This window comes from Eleutherodactylus coqui, chromosome 10, assembly GCF_035609145.1.
Source record: "Eleutherodactylus coqui strain aEleCoq1 chromosome 10, aEleCoq1.hap1, whole genome shotgun sequence".
Taxonomy (NCBI): domain Eukaryota; kingdom Metazoa; phylum Chordata; class Amphibia; order Anura; family Eleutherodactylidae; genus Eleutherodactylus; species Eleutherodactylus coqui.
Window position 1 is genome coordinate 81,958,162 of NC_089846.1, and position 19,593 is coordinate 81,977,754.

At 45.3% G+C, this 19,593-nt stretch overlaps 1 protein-coding gene across 2 annotated transcripts in view; it reads left to right on the forward strand.

The window, feature by feature from the left end:
- The window catches only part of DIAPH2 (diaphanous related formin 2), a 1,247,874-nt gene that overhangs the window by 1,060,831 nt on the left and 167,450 nt on the right, over nt 1-19,593 (forward strand). The window lies entirely within an intron of this gene.

Here is a 19,593-nt window from a genome sequence, read left to right on the forward strand (position 1 = left end):
ACAATCACACAAGAGAATTTATTTATATTCCAAATGCAGCCATTTTTTTCCTGAGACGAAGCTTATTCTGAAGATTATTTACACCGACACCTTCTCCCGCTCATTGTGTGACCAAGAAGCCAACTCCGCTAGAATGAATAAAACATTAACCGAGACTTTAACTACGTAATATTTCATTTTCAGTAACTCTAATTGTTTTCCTCTGTCTGTAGAAAAGTCGGTTGTACGAAGCAACCTTTCCTCAACGGCGAATCCATCACACTACAAAAGCTGTTGATATGCTAGGTTTCCCTTTCATTTTCCAAAAATGACACCTTCTTGGACGGCCTTCTCCAGAATGATACTTTTATCACCGCAGTAATACACATCAATTATGAGTAACAAGGTTCTCCCAACATATGTTTACCTTATAAAGAAGATTCTTCCCCTTTCTCTTTTATTTTTTCCTTCCTAAATGGGTTGTTGAAGCAGAACATGGAAAACAAGCAATTAGGAGAGTAGCTTTTATTTTTTTCTCTCTCGTTCTCTGGTTTCCGTACTTGTACAATGACCTCTTCAAAATGCAAAGGGCATTGGTTAAGTGACATTCATCAATAGGTAGATGTTGCAGATGTTATGCCCGGAGTCTATACACCACTAATTAGCCGCGACCTTTACTTGCAGCCTCCAGACGTAATAAAATAAAGACGACTAGTTCTAAAATTCAGGCCCTCCCTTAATATTAGTTTAAGCATTTTTTTTTTCTTTTTCCATTTTTTTTTCTTTTCTCAAGGGCTTTCTGAAGTCTTGTATGATGGTATTAAGCTTAATGTTTCCAGAAACCGTAATAGCCCATGCCCTTTTTGAAGTGTCCTCGTTCAGAAATATAGCCTCTGCATTATGTTTGCCTCCTTTCCTTAATGACTGCAGGGGAGGGAATGCGTTAGCCGCACCTTTGTGATAATCCTAATGTCTTCTATGTGCGTGTATATAAACTCCACTATGTTACCTTCCTTGCCGCAATATATATATCAGTTGTAATATGTCATTTGTCTGCTTGCTGGTGACAGAAATGTATTCCCCTTCACCTGATATTACAGTGAAATAAGATCAGACCCCACTCTAGAAGATGGCTTCTCTTATGCGGCCTTTCTTAAGTGACTCAATTTTTTTCTTCAACCAATATATCTGTAGAAGAAATCATAGGTTTTGCCTCTATCTTGCAGTTTTAAGGTCAATGGTATTAGTACAGGCCATATATAAAGGGAAATCTGCATTGATCGGTTATTCTAGCTTTGAATTCTGGATGAAGTCGTATACTTTGTTGGGAAGCTTTCATTTAAATTTAAAGTAGGTAATAATGGGAAAAGAAAATTCCTTCACTTTGTCAACTGGTTGTCCATCAATGTAGCCCACCAAAAATTGTACAATATGACAATTGGGGGAAAAAAAACAAGCCAATAAACAATTTTTTGTACTTACCATAAAAAATCTTACTCTTAACCCCATCCAGTCTCTAAACATTTCACCATGTGTTATCCAATCACTACTGTGGGAAGTTATATCCTGTTGATAAAATATATGTGTTATCAGTCATGAATGGACTGTAACGCACCAAGTGTCAACTGGCTATGTCATTGGGTTTGGACTACTCCTGAGGGTTGCTTTAAAGAATCCCCTGGTTTTCATCCTTTAACCCATTTTTGATGGATCTTTGTGGTAAAGAACCCCCAGTTCATTGCCCCAGGAATAGTCTCAGTCCAGTGACAGCTCATCCAGGAGGGCCACAAGACACCAGATGTCGGTAACCGGAAACAGGCAAGGAAATTGTCAGTATAACAGGGCCAAAGTCGGAGCGGACAGAGTTTAATCAGTACAGTAAACAGGTAGACGGTTAGGACAGACGGTATTTAGGCAAAGCGTAGTCAATATAATGGGCCAAGGTCAGGACAGGCATAGTTTGGGAAATTTAGGCAATCAGGCAGACAGTCAGAAGCAAGAATCAAGCAGGATACAGATACACCTTCACAGAACCCTATGAACCTATTGCTCAGGAACCTTCCAGCTGTATGAGCTGCTTTAAATAACCCGAGAATGGATGGGATAGGTTGGGGATGGAGAAGTTGAGTGTGCTTGCTGACCTTTTAAGAGGTAGGCCAGTCATGGGCAGAGTCAAGAGGGATAATGAAGTGCTGGCTACATAACAGACAGTGACATCAATGACAGTAAACATTAGCAGAGGGGGTGAGAAAAGTTGCTGCTGGTTGTAGCCAGAAGCCATGACATAGACAATATGGCCATGTGCCGTTATACCACTAAAGACATGTCATCACTGAGTATTGTTGTTTTCTGATTTTTTTCCTAATCAGCCTATAGGGGAAATTTTATTTATTTGTTGAATTACCAATTAAATTACTAACTATAATATAAGCTGCCTAAAAATATAAAGGGGCAGTAACATTTTAATGTTGGGTTACACGTTAGTTGTATGTCTTTGGGGTGGACATCTGAGTTTAGAGCTGGGTACCCCTCCATATCACTTATCCCTTGTAGTAGAGAAGGTGGCAATAAAGTGTACTTGTTTTTCCGTCACTCAAGTCCCTCAGTCCCAAAGATGACTTTACCGTCCTCCAGCTGGACCCTACCTCTGATATAATTGGTCCTACGAGGTCGAGTCCCAAACAACCATTTCTAATGTCAGTAAAACAGTTCACTTGCTGTTGGGGAGTTCTCGCTTGTTTTGGGTTAATTTGGAAATCACATAATTTTACATTAAATGGGTTTTCTAGGACATAAAGGTAAACTGACTTAAAATGAGGAAAAATTGAATACTCATCTATCCTGGTGGGTTCCATGTTCATAGCTGCATGCCTGATATCTGACGGATGGAACCCGGAAGAATCAGCAGGTGGTCACGTGCCGTTCGTTGTGCGTGTGAACGTTCAGCCAATCGCAGGCTTCAGCAGTGATTATTTTATGGCGGCTGAAACTTGAGTGGCTGAGTGGTCATGTGTACAAAGCACGGCACAAAACCGCCCACTACTTCTTCCAGGCTCCATGCGGCAGGCACGGGGCTGCAGCGCTGGACGGGGAGCTGCCGGGATAGATGAATATTCCATTTTTCTTTCTTTTTAAAGCCTGTTTAACTTTTTTTACATCCTGGAAAACCACTTTAAAGTGATCTTCTAGCCCCTGGACAAACTTGACCCAGGAACCAGAAGGGGGAGTGGGGAATTATATTATCTGATGCTGGCCTTTTTCATTCCTATTCTGCCACCAATCATTTGTTCCTGGTGCCCCCTTTCTTTCTTCTAATATGTCTGGGGCAAATCTTAGGCTACTTGATACATATTGAGCCCTGCTGGTGCAGAAGTAGACTAAGACATTATACACTGCTTTGATTGGCCAGTGCTGCACGGGCTAATCAAAAGGCAGAATGCAGGGTCTGACTACTGATACACAATGTGCATTATTAAGTAGTGGCAGGAACAAGCAGATCAATGGCAGAAAGGATGCCAAATTTTGCCCCTGAGACCAGATAGTCCAATCATAGAGTTTTTAATATACAATTAATTAGGGGCGAATAAACATTTTTTCTATATATATAGCTGGATTTTGGGCCTTCAGAATTATTTCCTCTTTTTGGCCAAAGATACCGCAATCCAAAACTGCCATCATTGCTTGTAAATGTTGTTGGGATTTTAAAGAGAAAGAGCCACATGTAGGTTTACATAGTCGATAGAAAAGTGGAATGAGCTGTGCTCCCTCTTCATGTTCCCCATAGTGGTTGAACAGGCAGTCTCTAAGGTATGGTTACCCTTGGGGGTGGAGTTATGACAACGTCAAAGTTCATGATAAATGATCAATAAAAGTGGACATGTTTTAAAAATTGTCTAAATAATGACTCTTTTGATTAAGATAATCCAAGTGAGTAGTGGATGTAGTTATATGTCAGTGATATGTAATATGTGGCGCCCCCAACTGTCAAGGCATGATGGGAGTTGCATATAGCAACAGGTGGAGTTTCAGGAAAGACATTACCGCAGTACCGGGTACGGATATTGCGCTGCGCCTACGGAGGCTCTTTGCTCTACTAGAGTTTTATAAATAGCATGTGGCAATTAGTGATGGGGAGGGGCTGGATTTGGGATCAGGATCTTCATGCGGCGTCTTACAAGGTGTTTTGCATACATTGTCTGTTATAATGAATATCTCACCACATCTTTTGATGCAGGGCCTTCTTTAATTACAGTATATTTCTAGCTGCATACTCTGCCATTTGACTAGGTCCATAACCATCACCGGAGGAAACAAAGGCACGAGGCGGCATCTCAGCTATAAAGCGAGGCTCGCTGTTTAGCAGTCAGAGCAGAATTAAAACAAACTTGCTTTGCTCAACTTTGACACTAATCTGAATATTTTATGCAGCCGTTTGAGGAGCTGCCACAGTTCATTTTACTTTCTGTAGGTGGGGACAGGAGGGAAAGTAAAAAAAAACGCGCAGACAGGCAGATTTATTGTGCGCTAAGGCTCTCAGGTAATTTTACGATTAGTCAAAGTCTATGTAATTGGAGAGGAAAAAGAAAGAAATTCTTAGGAATTAGGTCAAGTACTAAAAAAAAAAGTCAACACTCCTGAAATTACTTTGACTTTGTCTGACAAGAAGGAACAGGGACAATGCGGGCGAGCAAAGCGTACAATGATTATCGGTGCAGAGCGACGGATATCGTCTAAGAGGAGGAGAAAACAAGACACAGAAAATAAAGATCTGGAGAGAATTAAGGGCATCCTGGAGGGATTTATGTAAATGAAGCGCAATCACTGTATAATGAAAGTTCTACAACATCCTAATATACATTGTATTTCAATTCCTCAACATTGTCAACATCTCTGCCTGCTGTTAGCAAATATGAACATTAGTGTTTATATCCTGAGTTTTAACTTGGGAGAGTTGTAACTCCAATGCAAAGTCTGTAGCATGGCCTCTACTTACCGTGTACCCAGGGACTGGATTGTTACGTCCATGCATCACTAGGGCACCAATCCTCAGCACGGATGCAAGACGGTGTTCACATAAATGCATAAGTACACACAAAATGCATACTGAACACCAAAGGTAGGACTGCGAACTGGTCTCATGGGCAGACATAACATATCGCTACTCAAACGAGACAACTACCATGTGAAAACCTGCCTGCAAGCAGGGTGATCGCCCCAATAAGGATGACCCTGTGCTGGAACCTAGGGACCTACCTATTTGCAAATGATCCACAGTAGGACAGGACGCAGCTCACACCAACTCACAGAACAGGACTGTTCACACCTGGTATCTGGAAACCTCCACAGACACTGAACATGTCGCTGTTCACACCAACACACCAGGGACTTTCAAGCAAGATAGAACAGGAGTATTTATACACCTTGTCTGGCACCTGCGCAGACCCATTAAAAATGTCACTGTTCACACACATGTCTCACCACCTGCACAGACACACACTACACATCATGCATAAACGCAAAACCCCAGGGTGACAGAGAAACCCAACATAGAAACCCCACTCTCTGGTCACCTGTGTGCTCCTGGAAACCTGTAGCACCACAGGTCCCAGCCTCACAACCTAACAAGGATGGTGTCAGCACCTGGCAAACTAGGACAGGTTCCTGGGACCAATGAACCTGTGGGTTGCACACTCAGGGATGGGATTGATTCGGTCCTTATTCTTTGACAAAAAGTGTATTTGGATCTATTAGATGTTAATACAGTTGACGATGACAGGGGCACTGCAGGAAGCCAAGCCAAGTATATGACTCGGGGCACATCAGGACCTATGAATTACTGGAGGGAATAGCGGGGCCTAGAAATTCTTAAGGGGCAGAACAAGGGCTTAAAATTAGTAAAACAAGATAACAGGACTGATAACATACTAAGGGAGAAAATAATAGGAACTGGAAGGACTGAAAGGGGGAGGTGGCAGAGTGGGGTTTGTATATTACTAAGGCAGACCACTGTGGGTCTGTTGAACAAGAGCCTATGTAAAAACCTGGTGCTGCTCTGCCCAAGGGTGTAACTAAAGTAATGGGTGCAAAGGTTGTGGATGCACTCAGGTCCTGCGAGCCAAAAGCTCCTCTAGTACTACACCACCCAGGAGAGCTGACACTTTTTCTTTTCTTTATACTACACCAAACAGGAAAGTCGACAGCTCCACTATATACTACACCGCACAGGAGAACAGACAGCTCCTCTATATACTACACCGCACAGGAGAACAGACAGCTCCTCTATATACTACACCACACAGGAGAGCCAACAGTTCCTCTATATACTACACCACACAGGAGAGCCGACAGCTCCTCTATATACTACACCACACAGGAGAGCCGACAGCTCCTCTATATACTACACCACACAGGAGAGGCGACAGCTCCTCTATATACTACACCACACAGGAGAGCCGACAGCTCCTCTATATATGCTACACCACACAGGAGAGCCGACAGCTCCTCTATATACTACACCACACAGGAGAGCCGACAGCTCCTCTATATACTACACCGCACAGGAGAGCCCACAGCTCCTCTATATACTACACCACACAGGAGAGCCCACAGGTCCTCTATATACTACACCACACAGGAGAGCTGACAGCTCCTCAATATACTACACCACACAGGAGAGCCGACAGCCCCTCTATATACTACACCACACAGGAGAGCCAACAACTTCTCTATATACTACACCACACAGGAGCGCCCACAGCTCCTCTATATACTACACCGCACAGGAGACCCGAAAGCTCCTCTATATACTACACCGCACAGGAGAGCCCACAGCTCCTCTATATACTACAACACACAGGAAAGCTGACAGCTTCTCTATATACTACACCACACAGGAGAGCCGACAACTTCACTATACAGGTGGTCCCCGACTTGCGAACAGGTTCCGTTCCGGGAGCCCGTTCGCAAGTCCGTTTTGTTCGCAAGTCGAACAAATGGTATGGAGCGGGTGGATCCCGCTCCATACAACGTCGGGTGCCGGCTGTTCTTACAGCAGGCACCCGGCGGCAGCAGTTCCGACGAGCCGCGCCGCTTGTCAGAACTGTTAACACTTTAAATACCGCTCTGACAGCGGTATTTAGAGTGTTAACAGTTCCGCCGAGCGGCGCGGCTCGTCGGAACTGCTGCCGCCGGGTGCCCACTGCACCCGACGTTCAGGGGGCCCGTACAGCGTCCCACGTCCGCACGGCTTGATAGGCGCTCTGCATAGACAGCCCTAGGGCCTTTCAGAAGGCCCCCGGCTGCCTAGCAACCGCGATCTGACCGGACAGGCTTCTATCAGGCTTGATAGAAGCTTGTCAGGTCCCTGCACAGCATAATGTAATGCCATAGCATTACATCATACTGTGCAGGACAGATAGTTCGTATCTAGCGAAATTCGTAAGTCGAATGTTCGCAAGTCGGGGACTATCTGTATACTACACCACACAGGAGAGCCCACAGCTCCTCTATATACTACACCGCACAGGAGAGCCCACAGCTCCTCTATATACTACACCGCACAGGAGAACAGACAGCTCCTCTATATACTATACCACACAGGAGACCCCACAGTTCCTCTATATACTACACGACACAGGAGAGCCGACAACTCTTCTATATACTACACCAAATAGGAAAGTCTACAGCTCCTCTATATACTACACCGCACAGGAGAGTCAACTGGTCTTCTATAAACTACACCACACAGGAGAGTCGATAGCTCCTCTATATGTTACACCACACAGGAAAGCCAACAGCTTCTCTATATACTACACCAAACAGGGGAGCCGACAGCTCCTCTATATACTACACCACACAGGAGAGCCTACAGCTCTCCTCTATACTACACCACACAGGAGAGCCCACAGCTCCTCTATATACTACACCACACAGGAGAGCTGACAGCTCCTCTATATACTACACCACACAGTAGAGCCGACAGCCCCTCTATATACTACACCGCACAGGAGAGCCGACAGCCCCTCTATACTACACCACACAGGAGACCCAACAGCTCCTCTATATACTAACCCACACAGGAGAGCAGACAGCTCCTCTATATACTACACCGCACAGGAGAGCCCACAGCTCCTCTATATACTACACCACACAGGAGAGCCCACAGGTCCTCTATATACTACACCACACAGGAGAGCCGACAGCTCCTCAATATACTACACCACACAGGAGAGTCGACAGCCCCTCTATATACTACACCACACAGGAGAGCCGACAACTTCTCTATATACTACACCACACAGAAGCGCCCACAGCTCCTCTATATACTACACCGCACAGGAGACCCGAAAGCTCCTCTATATACTACACCGCACAAGAGAGCCCACAGCTCCTCTATATACTACACCGCACAGGAGAACAGACAGCTCCTCTATATACTATACCACACAGGAGACCCCACAGTTCCTCTATATACTACACGACACAGGAGAGCCGACAACTCTTCTATATACTACACCAAATAGGAAAGTCTACAGCTCCTCTATATACTACACCGCACAGGAGAGTCAACTGGTCTTCTATAAACTACACCACACAGGAGAGTCGATAGCTCCTCTATATGTTACACCACACAGGAAAGCCAACAGCTTCTCTATATACTACACCAAACAGGGGAGCCGACAGCTCCTCTATATACTACACCACACAGGAGAGCCTACAGCTCTCCTCTATACTACACCACACAGGAGAGCCCACAGCTCCTCTATATACTACACCACACAGGAGAGCTGACAGCTCCTCTATATACTACACCACACAGTAGAGCCGACAGCCCCTCTATATACTACACCGCACAGGAGAGCCGACAGCCCCTCTATACTACACCACACAGGAGACCCAACAGCTCCTCTATATACTAACCCACACAGGAGAGCTGACAGCTCCTCTATACTACACCACACAGGAGAGCAGACAGCTCCTCTATATACTACACCGCACAGGAGAGCCCACAGCTCCTCTATATACTACACCACACAGGAGAGCCCACAGGTCCTCTATATACTACACCACACAGGAGAGCCGACAGCTCCTCAATATACTACACCACACAGGAGAGTCGACAGCCCCTCTATATACTACACCACACAGGAGAGCCGACAACTTCTCTATATACTACACCACACAGAAGCGCCCACAGCTCCTCTATATACTACACCGCACAGGAGACCCGAAAGCTCCTCTATATACTACACCGCACAAGAGAGCCCACAGCTCCTCTATATACTACAACACACAGGAAAGCTGACAGCTTCTCTATATACTACACCACAAAGGAGAGCCGACAACTTCACTATATACTACAACACACAGGAGAGCCGACAGCTCCTCTATATACTACACCACACAGGAGAGCCGACAACTCTTCTATATACTACACCAAATAGGAAAGTCTACAGCTCCTCTATATACTACACCGCACAGGAGAGTCGACTGGTCTTCTATATACTACACCACACAGGAGAGCCGATAGCTCCTCTATATGTTACACCACACAGGAAAGCCAACAGCTTCTCTATATACTACACCACACAGGGGAGCCGACAGCTCCTCTATATACTACACCACACAGGAGAGCCGATAGCTCTCCTCTATATACTACACCACACAGGAGAGCCGACAGCTCCTCTATATACTACACTACACAGGAGAGCTGACAGCTCCTCTATATACTACACCACACAGTAGAGCCGACAGCCCCTCTATATACTATACCGCACAGGAGAACAGACAGCCCCTCTATACTACACCACACAGGAGACCCGACAGCTCCTCTATATACTACACCACACAGGAGAGCCGACAGCTCCTCTATACTACACCACACAGGAGACCCGACAGCTCCTCTATATACTACCCCACACAGGAGAGCCGACAGCTCCTCTATATACTATATCACACAGGAGAGCCAACAGCTCCTCTATATACTACACTTCACGGGAGAGCCCACAGCTCCTCTATATACTACACCACACAGGAGAGCTGACAGCTCCTCTATATACTACACCACACAGGAGAGCTGACAGCTCCTCTATATACTACACCACACAGGAGAGCCGACAGCTCCTCTATATACTACACCACACAGGAGAGCGCACAGGTCCTCTATATACTACACCACACAGGAGAGCCGACAGCTCCTCAATATACTACACCACACAGGAGAGCCGACAGCCCCTCTATATACTACACCACACAGGAGAGCTGACAGCTCCTCTATATACTACACCGCACAGGAGCGCCCACAGCTCCTCTATATATTACACCATGCAGGATAGCTTCTCTATGCTACGGTACACAAAGGAGCATGCAGGGCCTCTTTAATTTTACACACTAAATTCCTGTCATGTACCCTTTAATAAGTTACCAATTGCCTGATTGAGCCTTCACTTTCACAACCCTGTCTGGTTAAGTATAGTGCATTTTAGCATCATAAGAAGAGTCTTCAAGATATATTAAGTGGGGATAATACAAGCCGTGACACATGTAATGTTCGGGGAGATCTCTGACCCGCTTGTTTATGAATTTTGCCTTTATTTGCTTGGCGTCCTCCCCGCTGTTTAGGTTTCTCCATCGCCTTCCTCCGTCCTCTTTTCAGAGTCTGGTGCTTACAAGAGAAAAGTCTTAGGGACTAATGAGAGATTTACTCATATCATCTGAGCACTTGAGAGCTATCCCAAATCTAATAGCCAGAGATAAAGTCAGGATCGAAGATAATAAATTTGCTGTGCTCGCTGTGCCAAAGCATTATTACAAGACTCATGTCTCCGCTTTTATTGATAAATAGAAATAGGAGTTTATAGAAAGAAAGGCTATTTATAAAGGTGGACAAATATAGTTTTGATAATTGTCTCCAAAAAAGAAGTGAGCTTTAGAAATGGTCCCCGGGGATCGCGGCACAGACGGATCTGTTGCATAATCCCCTTTTATTGCACCTCTATTTAGTTTTATGTTTTTTTGGTAATTAAAGTAATAAAATTAATGTTGGGTCTTGGTGGAGAAGCGGATACACAACAATCCCACAGTGTCCATAACAGGCTCAGCTTGGCTTCTTTATCTGACGCACAAAGGGAGTTGAATTTGCGGAAATTAAAGGAGCAACAATGTTTGACAAGTTTCATCTCTTATCACACATAAAATAACAACATAAGAAGAACTTTCACTGCTCCCTCCCTGTAGCTATACAGAACACAGAGGTCCTCTTGTACTGCCTTCTGAGCCCTGATGTTCTTATTGAACACACAGATCATCAAGATTAGATGACATCAAATACGATTGCTAACAGATATTAGACAGATAGAAAGATATGAGATAGATAGATAGATAGATATGAAATAGATAGATAGATAGATATGAGATAGATAGATAGATATGAGATAGATAGATAGATAGATAGATAGATAGATAGATAGATAGATAGATAGATAGATAGATAGATATGAGATAGATAGATATGAGATAGATAGATAGATAGATAGATAGATAGATAGATAGATAGATATGAGATAGATAGATATGAGATAGATAGATAGATATGAGATAAATAGATAGATAGATATGAGATAGATAGATAGGAGATGGATAGATAGATAGATAGATAGATAGATAGATAGATAGATATGAGATAGATAGATAGATAGATATGAGATAGATAGATAGATAGATATGAGATAGATAGATAGATAGATATGAGATAGATAGATAGATAGATATGAGATAGATAGATAGATAGATATGAGATAGATAGATAGATATGAGATAGATAGATAGGAGATGGATAGATAGATAGATAGATAGATAGATAGATAGATAGATAGATAGATAGATAGATATGAGATAGATAGATAGATAGATATGAGATAGATAGATAGATAGATATGAGATAGATAGATATGAGATAGATAGATATGAGATAGATAGATAGATAGATAGATATGAGAGAGATAGATAGATATGAGAGAGATAGATATGAGATAGATAGATAGATAGATAGATAGATAGATAGATTGATTACCCAGTGAAACTATTGTATAGCTGTATGCCGCTTTCTACAAATGGTGCAGGTGGAGGTTACTACAGGCAGCACTGTCTTCTGTATACATATATACATGTGAGGGGCATTCTATAAGACCACCCTGCCTGTTTTTTCCTGACTGCTGTGTTTGGTGACTCTCCGTGCCGTCCCCCATTGTGTGATATACTCTTACAATGTTTCCCAGCAGCGCTTTGTGCCACTTTCCTGGCGGTCAGTAGGAGTTTGCCGCTATTAGGTGTAATGAATTATCCTGGCCCTGTAATTAGAGGAGCCGTATGATGGAGGAGAGCACTTGCAGGTTTACTAGGGGAGACGCTGTCGGTTGTGTCTGCCGAGCTCCGGGGAACTAAGTGGGAGTACGGATTAAAGATTCCACAATGTATCTGTGTGGGCGGAGAGCAAGTAATGATGCCGGTGACAGTGACTGCGAGATATCACGGCAAATTACCAAGCGTGCGCCGTAAACAAGCCATTAATATGTCCGCGTCTGATGCTGACAGATAGGAGGCACCGAATATCCTCTGTCCGCCAGATTGCGGGGCAGCAGCAAGTCGCACTGAAAGGGTTAAAACAGGAATGAAACGTTATCAAGTGAATGTGAGAAATTCTGTAATTGACACACTGTAGAGGCCGCACTGTGGGGCTCATAAAGAACTGTCTTATGGGGGGATTCCCACCTCCACAAGTTGTCCTCTATGCACAGGATAGGGAGTAACCTGCTGATCGGTTATAGTCTGATCGCTGGGACCCCCAACAATCCCAAGACATCACCCCCAATGCATCAGTGGTGCTCCATTAACCTTAGTGGGGTGCGCCAGAGAGAGCAGAGTTCCAGTGCTCAGCAAACTGCGGCGGTCCCGTTCACTTTAGTGGGATGGAGGGAGATCGTCTGTCCCATAGAATTGAATGGATCGGTGGTCACACATGCACATCACAGGTCCGTTTACAGGGGTAATCTGGGGCTCTAGTCTCACGATCAGTGGGAGTCCCACTAATTACATATTTATTCCCTATCCCGTGGGTAAGGGTGAATGCCTTTAATAGGAAAATCACTCCGGATCGTCATCATCGGGGTCAGAGACGGAAGCGTCATAGAGCGGCTCACGCCAATCGAAGTCAGTGGGAGCTGAAGCCTCCTATAACACTTGTGACAACGGGCCGGACACTGAAGTGTAATAGACAGCAGCGCTGCCATTGATCTCAATTGGAGTGAAGCCCTCTATGATGTCTCCGACCCCGATGCACCGACAGCTGACCGCTGAGGACTCTGAGCGGCAGGTCCACAGCACTTAGTTATCACTAATCATCAATAGTATTTGCCCGGATAACCCCTTTAAGGGTATGAGTGATGTCATCTGTTCCTATGTCCCATCCAGCCCGGTCCTCAATAACATCCTCCTTGACACAAGATCACTAGTATCCTGAAATACTCTGTGCTGCTGGGAAGCCATCTCCTTCCACTTAGGGCTCATTCACACGCTCCATGAAAAAATATACTGTTTTGTATGTGCGTTTCTCACATCCATGTTTCAGCTGTGTATCGTCTGTTGTTCACATGTGAAGAAATAATAAAACTCCAGAAGGCCCCAAGTGATGTGACATTTTTCAGCCCGCTGTGCATGCTCTGCCATAGAGATGAATGGGAGGATGCGCACACAGCTGGCTGGAAAGAGTCTGTGTGCAGCAGCTTCATGGGATGTAGTGCAAGAGCGGGCCACCAAGTGAGGATGAGACACTGCTCCTCGGGCTCGTAGGACCCCCACGTCTGAGCCACATAACGTAGTTTAATGTTTATTTAGTACACTCCAGTTTCTGGGGCTGGGGGGATCCAGCAGGGGGCAGTTTGTGAGCATGTGGGGGGATCCAGCAGGGACAGTTTATGAGTATGTGGGGGGATCTAGCAGAGGCAGATTCTGGGCATGTTAGGGGAATGCAGGCGGAGCAGATTGTGAACATGTAGGGCTTGCAGCAGGGGGAGATTGTGAGTATGTGGGGGGGATCCGGCAGGGGGCAGATTTTGAGCATGTGGGGGGATCCAACAGGGGGAATATTGTTTGCATGTGGGGGTTGCAGCAGGGGACAGGTTGTGAGCATGTGGGGGATGCAGAAGGAACCACAATTACTATATGGGGCACAAAAGATGCAATATTACGGTATGGCACACAAAGTGGACACTAGTACAATGGGGGACACTGAGAAGGGCATTGGAGATAGAGGCAGAATGGTGAGCGTGTGCATAGATAAGTCATGGGTTGAAGAAGTCCTCATGGCAGTCCGTGCCCATATAAAGAAGAAAAGCGGACCACCCCAATCAGAGAAAACATCACCTGTGATCAGTGGAGGTAACTGCACTGTAATCACTATCACTGCATAGAACTGATATCTAGTATATGTTGGCTGCATCATTTAGTGGTATCTTATACTACCATACATAGAGCTGAACCGTATCTGCACCAAGGGGAGAGCAGCATCTGAACCTTTGTAGCAGGCCCATGAGCCTTTTGCTACACCCGATTCCCTCAGTGACTGTCCTGCCACACATCACCACAGTGTGACAAGAGCCGAAGAGAAGCAAGAAGCTGCAGGTGCTCGTCTGCAAAACAACATTTGTGATCCAGAAAGACAAGAAGTTTTTGTTTGTTTCCATGTAAAAAAAATCATCTATTGTCCTGAATCTGCGGCGGCCGCGTCTGCTTTGTTTAAGGACGTCCTTCTTCTTTCTACATTAAGTCTCGATAAAAGAAAAAAATTACAGTGTTTCCACAAGTTGTGACTTGGCCCAGCTGCAGCGCTATACAATTGGCAGAAGAGTCTCTGTTCAGTAGAGTCGCAGTGAATTGCTTCCCCCTGTGCTTTGTCTACAGATGCTGGAGCAGAAGACACGGCTTAATTATAATGATATTCATGGGAGTTGATGAGGAGTGGGTCCGCAGTCATCTATTGCTACAAATAGTCAGGAGCTGCAGACACTGTCACACTAAGCCCAATGATGTCACACAAGTGGTGGGTGACGCTGGGGCTGTGGAGACCACCTACATGGATTTCAGTAAAGCCTTTAATACAGTTCCTCATACAGAGCTGATAGATAGGTTACTTATAATTGGGTAAAATCCTTCGCTAGTATCAGCGGCGTGTTGTCTATTCTGACCAGGGAGGATTTACATGGAGTGACGAGTGCCGAGCCAACCAAAATAGTCAAACCCTGTTTTGAGTCAAACTATGCTAAAAGTTCGATAAACCATGAATCCAAACCTCAGGCGTCTTGTCTTGGTCAAACCCAATAAAATTCTCCTCCTCCTTTTGCTTCTTCTTTTTCGTTCTTTAAAATGAATGAAATTGAAGAAGAAGAAAAAGGCGGGGGATGGGGGTGGGGGGTGTCCACGGAAATGTATTCACAAGTCATTCAAATACAAACGACTGTGACTTTACACCAGATGACTTTTCATCAACTAACGACTAATTTTTGAGTGAGCTGAAACAAAACAACTTGTAAGCGAATTATCACTTGTCACCCTGTTGGTGGCCGCGCTTACTCAGAATGACTATTGTTTGCATTTGCTCAACTGAGCGATTATTCGGAAAAGAGTAGTCTCGTGTGAAGGTACTTTAGAAGAGATCAAAACGGAGCAGGATTCCTTTCCTTGATTGCCAGATTTGGAGTTGATGTAAGAAGATGATGCGAGAGCATGAGAGAATATTCACATGCTTATACGAATAGTTATCTGAACGAACATTCATTCCCAGGTACAAAGCCCTGCTCCCCTTGTGAGAATTACTGGTGACCATCTTTATTATATAAGTGATTATCCCTGCGCTATTAGGAGTGCAGGAGGTGTAGCCGGGAAAGGTAGCAGCAGTCTATCCTACAGTATATTGGAGATGGGCAAAGAAAAGACCACATGGGAAGTGGCGGAGGCCGTTACTGGTCAGAGTACCTATGTTGAGCTTGGATGGGCAGCTCAGAGGTGAAGACAAAGAGAAGCACCAGAAACTTCCACAGCTGCAGAGAAGGCGGCATTAGAGGTAATGGGGATGTCTCAGGACCTTGAGAAATTGTGGTCAGAAGAGCTTTGTACCAGCGCTCCATGGTTTCAGCAAGGAGGATACAGTCAACGACCTGTGAAATTACAGTCTATGACCTAAGGAGTGACTAGTCTCTCGAATGAGCGAGGGTATCAGCAAATGGGCAGCCTGACGTAAGGAGCTGCTATACAGAAGAACAAGAGAGATTGAGGACCAAAAGATATGAAGGACCAAGAGATACAGAGAACCAAGTGATACGGAGGACTAAGTGATATGGAGGACTAAGTGATACGGAGGACCAAGTGATACGGAGGACTAAGTGATACAGAGGACCAAGTGATACGGAGGACTAAGTGATACGGAGGACTAAGTGATACGGAGGACCAGGTGCATGGAGTTGTATCCTCCACCATCAAGTAGTAAGTGGGTCTGCATAAATCGGTGAGCACACCAGTAAAGACTGTGTTTGAAGAGTCCACAGGCCTGCAGTAGTTCTGGGAGTTATGGGTTGTTAGTGCAATGTGTTGCTTATAGTGTTTAGGTACTATTGAGTGCAAATATGTGGGATATCATGGCGCAGTAGGTCACTTGACTGGTTTAGTTTAAGAAGTGTCGCATCCAAAAGAACCTTTAGGTAAATTATGGCATCTATGACATCAAGCGCTCCTAATGTAAGAATGCAGCTCCTAAGGGGCAAATTCAGTTGGGCTACGGGTATTTAGATGAGTTGGGCTATGGGTATTTATATGAGACAGTGCCAGCCATTGACCAGTATGTGCAGTGAAGGTGACTTGCTGCCACTGAGGGTTAAATGCTATGTATGACATACTGTTAGTTATTTGGAGTCATGGTCAAGTACTCATCACCCTCCCGTGGAGTGGCAGAATTAACGACCATCGTTCAGTAAAGTTCAGTTTCTATATACCGTATATACCGGCGTATAAGGCGACGGGGCGTATAAGACGACCCCCCAACTGTCACCTTATACGCCGGTATTCAGTGGAGAAAAAAAAAAAAAATTTATTACTCACCTCCCCCGGCGTCCTGTCGCGCTCCGGCAGGATGTCGCTCGCTCCGGCAGGCTGTCGCTCGCTCCTCGTCCCCGCCGCAGCATAGCTTTCTGAATGTGGGGCTTGAAATCCCCGCTTCCAGAAAGCTAATACACACGCCGGCAGCCATGACATCATTGAATGGCTGTGATTGGCTAAAGCACACGTGGCTTCAGCCAATCACACTATTCAATGACATCATTGAATGGGTGTGATTGCTAACACGTGCGCCTTCAGCCAATCACAGCCATTCAATGATGTCATTGAATAGTGTGATTGGCTGAAGCCACGTGTGCTTTAGCCAATCACAGCCATTCAATGCTGTCATGGCTGCCGGCGTGTGTATTAGCTTTCTGGAAACGGGGATTTCAAGCCCCGCATTCAGAAAGCTATGCTGCGGCGGGGACGAGGAGCGAGCGACAGCCTGCCGGAGCGAGCGACATCCTGCTGGAGCGCGACAGGACGCCGTGGGAGGTGAGTAATAAAATTTTTTTTTTTTACATTTTTTTTTTTTGTATTACCGGCGCATAAGACGACCCCCGACTGCAGAGCAGATTTTTCGGGGTTCAAAAGTCGTCTTATACGCCGGTATATACGGTATGTGCCGCCTCCATCTGTCATTGCCACACCATACATAATGCCTCCACCTGCTTCATTCAGAAGGATTTGTTTCCCTAAAATGAGGAAAATTCTACCTAATGGGGTTTATTTTTGTCTTCCTCTGGATCAACATTGGGGGGTAATAGGCTGAAGTGGATGGCTGGACGGCTTTTTTCAGCCTTTCGTGCTATATTACTATGACCTCCATCGGGGACAGACTCCCTTGCAGTACACATGTACCAGACCTGGAGTTGAACCCTACAAGACAATACCCAGTAGACGGTTCCCAGGAGTAACTTCAGCTGCATTAAATATGTATAAGACGCGGAAATGAAGACCCGACATGGAACCAATAAAGAAAATGTAGCCGGGCTTACCTCCCGTGCACTGCACCCTGCTGTAGAGTTACCCCTCTTGACCCCTTTACATTCCTATTAGCCCCCGTGATAAACTGTGCCATCACAATTGTTTCCAATAATCCCAATTGCAGCTGGCGGAGGGATGTTATGAGCTGGGATTCTTCTTGTGTCTCTTGTTTCCTCCTCGTGATTTGAATACTTAAGAAAACAAATCAATGAAATCTCTGTATTATTAATATAATATCTTTATTTTATGGCCGCCCTCGGTGCACCGGCCTCACTAATGCTCGCTCCAGCGTCATACATCAGCCCGCTGAGCTCAATGAAGGGCTTTTTTTCTGAATATTCCACACATTGTATTAAGTCTGAACTAGGAAATACCTGCAAATGGCCTCCGTCTGCTGCAAATACCGCCAGCAGTCTCCCTTTAATATTTATATTTGCAATAAGATGCCGGTGACCTGTTGGTCATCGCAAGTGAAAAAAATAAAAACCTTCCCAAAGGCGGAAGAGATGCATTAAATAATACATTATTGAATAGATTCCGGGGCTGACTTATTGAATCACAACTAGAGATGAGCGAACACGTTCGGCCCCGCCCCTTTTTCACCCGAACACCGAACTTGGCGAACACTTCAGTGTTCGGGCGAAAAAGTTCGGGGGCCGCCGTGGCAGCGCGGGGGGGTGCGGCGGGGAGTGGGGGGGAGAGGGAGAGAGAGAGGGCTCCCCCCTGTTCCCCGCTACTGCCGCCCGCGCCGCCGCGCATCTCCCCGCCCCCCGGCGGCACCCGGACACTTACGCGCGAACACTGCAGTGTTCGCCAAAGCCGGTGTCCGGGTGCGGATGTGTCCGTAACGGACACGTTCGCTCATCTCTAATCACAACCAAAGTTCAAAAGCAAAGAGATAGAAAAATGTCTTCATAAGGAGTCATTGCTTCACTGCGCTTAAAGATGACAGAAAGGTTTTAGATGGCTAGTAGAGAGAGCGCACCCGAGGAGGAGCTGCATGAGCCTCATAAGCCCTTCCGTGTCTGCGGCCCGTGGAATCACAGTTATGGCTTAATGAGAGCAAGAAGGGAGCGCCATTATTTATTAATATTAATATTCAACTTAACCCTAGAATCTTTTCTTCCAATAATATATATTTATGAGAAATGTTATCTGCTGTCACATCGTGATACCGCAAGTAGTGATGTCATACCTTGTGAGGGGGTCTAGTTATACTTGAGAGTCTGGGGAGTGCAGCTCTGGAGTATATAATACACAATGTAACTCAGGATCAGGACAGGATAAGTAATGTATGTACACAGTTACTCCACTTGCAGAATAGTGAGTGCAGCTCTGGAGTATAATACAGCATGTAACTAGAGATGAGCGAACGCGTTCGTCCGAGCTTGATATTCGTGCGAATATTAGGGTGTTCGGGATGTTCGTTATTCGTGACGAACACCATGCGGTGTTCTGGTTACTTTCACTTCCTTCCCTGAGACG